We start from the raw sequence: 3,058 nt of genomic DNA, 5'->3' as shown, positions 1-3,058 counted from the left end.
AAAAGTTCCAAAAAAGTTTTTAAAAGTAGTTAAATTTGTTGCTAGGTGCTGTTTGAAAAAAAAGTAGCCAGGGTAGTCTGAAAAGTTGCTAAATCTAGCAACAAAATTGCTAAATTGGCAGCACTGGGCCCTACCCCATTACATGAGAACAGAGTATCTGCCGCTGCCTCCTCCAGGACACTTCTACTTTGCATAGAGTTGATGTGTTGATTGTTTTTCTTTGTTTGTTTTTTCAACCTTTATTTAACTAGGCAAGTCAGTTAAGAACAAATTCTTATTTACAATGACGGCCTACACCGGCAAAACCCGGACGACGCTGGGCCAATTGTGCGCTGCCCTGTGGGACTCCCAATCACGGCCGGTTGTGATAGCCTGGAATCTAAGTCACTGCATCTCAAGCACTGAGATGCAGTGCCTTAGACCGCTGAGCCACTCGGGAGCCTGTGGAATGTTGTCTCATTCCTCTTCAGTGGCTGCGCGAAGTTGCTGTATATTGACGGGAACTGGAACAAGCTGTGGTACACGTCGATCCAGCCCTCCCAAACATTCTCAATGGGTGACATGTCTGGTGAGTATGCAGGACATGGAAGAACTGGGACATTTTCAGCCTCCAGGAATTGTGTACAGATCCTTGTGACATTGGGCCCTGCATTATCATGCTGAAACATGACGTGATGTCGGCAGGACAATGGGCCTCAGGATCTTGTCATGGTATCTCTGTGCATTAAATTTGCCATTGATAAAATGCAATTTTGTTCCTTCTCCGTAGCTTATGCCTGCCCATACCATAACCCTGACACTAACATGGGGTACTGTGTTCACGACATTGACATCAGCAAACCGCTCGCCCACACACCACCATACACTTGGTCTGCAGTTGTGAGGGTGGTTGGGCATACTGCCAAATTCTCTAAAACAAAGTTGGAGGCGGCTTATGGTAGAGAAATTACATTAAATTATCTGGCAACAGCTCTGGTGGTCATTCCTGCAGTCAGCATGCCAATTGCATGCTCCCTCAAAACTTGAGACATCTGTGGCATTGTCAGTGGTAGAAAAAGCACCCAACTGTCATACTTGAGTAAAAGTAAAGATACCTTAATAGAAAATGACTCAAGTAAAACTGAAAGTCACCCAGTAAAATACTACTTGAGTAAAAGTCTATAAGTATGTGGTTTTAAATATACTTAAGTATCAAAAGTAAATGTAATTGCTAAAATATACTTTACTATCAAAAGTCAAAGAAAATGTATAAATAATTAAAAATTCCTAATTTTAAGTAAACCAGACGACACACCATTTTATTTTTTTAATTGTATTTATGGATAGCCAGGGGCACACCAACACTCAGATTTTCTCTTGATAATTACGTGAATTTGACCATTTTTCTGTCCTAAGCATTCAAAATGTAACGAGTACTTTTAGGTGTCAGGGAAAATGTATGGAGTAAAAAGTACATCATTTTCTTTTGGAATGTAGTGAAGTAAAAGTTGTCAAAAGTAGAAATAGTAAAGTAAAGTACAGATACCCAAAAAATGACTTAAGTAGTACTTTAAAGTATTTTTATTTAAGTACTTTACACCACTGGGCATTGTGTTGTGTGACAAAACTTCACATTTTAGATTATTAATTTTTTAATGGGGTATTTTACAGTGAGGGAAAATAGTATTGGATCCCCTGCTGATTTTGTACGTTTGCCCACTGACAAAGAAATGATCAGTCTATAATTTTAATGGTAGGTTTATTTGAACAGTGAGGGACAGAATAACAACGAAAATCTTATATACCCCAGCTTTACATTGGGTGGAAGATAGGCTTACCCTGGCGTAACGTTTTGATAACAGTGTAAATCTCTCTAGGACAAGGTGACTTTGATCCATATATTCACCTGCATTTACCCCCCAAAAATGAAACGCTAATTAGCTGCTAATGTGGCTATCCTAGTAACTTCAAGAGCCAGTGTCTTTGAAAAGACCCTACAACAAGGTACATAATGTTTCAAGTCTGATAAACAAGCCTACTTTCTCAAAGTTCTGTTCCTACCAACTGTATGGGATGAACAGGAAAATCTGTTAAGTGTGTACTATAAATGTGGTAACGGTTTGACATCTGTGATATTCTCTGAAGTTGCAGATGCAGAGGACTTGAGGCCATGTGCCACCTCAAGCCAGAGCGACAGTAAGTGTCTGGTTGTAGTTTTAGGGTAAACAATTAGTTTTAGGGTAAACAATTGAATTGTATGAAGTATTATAGCTTTACAAACCTTTCAAAGCCATTCAAAATAATACAATTACCATCATATTTTTGCATATTAGCTTATTTAAAGTCATTTTACTACTTTGTGCATACTGTTAGAACTTTCCAAATAGTTGTGGTGCTGTGTATGGGTGAAACTTGTATTTACAACAGTAGTGAAATCACCCTATTCTTCTGGGGTAAAACACAAGTGTGATGCCATGTTTGTAAATATCTGTATGGATTTGCCATCAAACTAAAAGCATAATAAATAAATAAATAAATAATGCTTAGCATTTATTTTTGTTGGGATTCATGAACCTTCCCACTGAGCTCCTGACTGACATCCCTTCACGTTTGGTTCTGTGCCAGTTTCAAAAGCAAAGTATGTCTTCATGTTTTTCCTTCTGTTTTCTCAGTTAGTCCAAGTGGCAGCCAGGAAGAAGCTGGCCAAGACAGAGCATCAGAATCAGGTTTCTTTAACAAATCAAGATATTGATCTCGAAATTGTAAATGTAGAAAGGTTAAATAACAGCATGATTTGTTCTTATATTTTAGACCAAGAGCTGCCATCCCTGCTTGATGAGCCTGTGGCTTCTGAGATGCCTGCTGGATACATTAAAGGTACAGTGGGGAAAAAAAGTATTTAGTCAGCCACATATTGTGCAAGTTCTCCCACTTAAAAAGATGAGAGAGGCCTGTAATTTTCATCATAGGTACACGTCAACTATGACAGACAAATTGAGAAAAAAAATCCAGAAAATCACATTGTAGGATTTTTATGAATTTATTTGCAAATTATGGTATACCACCTTATTTTAAGAAT

The 3,058-nt window shown here is 38.2% G+C and overlaps 1 long non-coding RNA gene across 1 annotated transcript; it reads left to right on the top strand.

Moving 5' to 3' along the window:
* Positions 1-1,753: 1,753 nt before the first annotated feature.
* Positions 1,754-2,858, top strand: LOC123488481. Its single transcript, XR_006660114.1, has 3 exons — positions 1,754-2,175; positions 2,652-2,705; positions 2,791-2,858. It is a non-coding gene; the product is annotated as an uncharacterized LOC123488481 (long non-coding RNA).
* Positions 2,859-3,058: the final 200 nt, after the last annotated feature.

This window comes from Coregonus clupeaformis, unplaced genomic scaffold, assembly GCF_020615455.1.
Source record: "Coregonus clupeaformis isolate EN_2021a unplaced genomic scaffold, ASM2061545v1 scaf2348, whole genome shotgun sequence".
In the NCBI taxonomy this organism is placed as follows: domain Eukaryota; kingdom Metazoa; phylum Chordata; class Actinopteri; order Salmoniformes; family Salmonidae; genus Coregonus; species Coregonus clupeaformis.
Note: the sequence above shows the minus strand (reverse complement) of the source record. Positions and strands in the feature narration are given on the sequence as shown.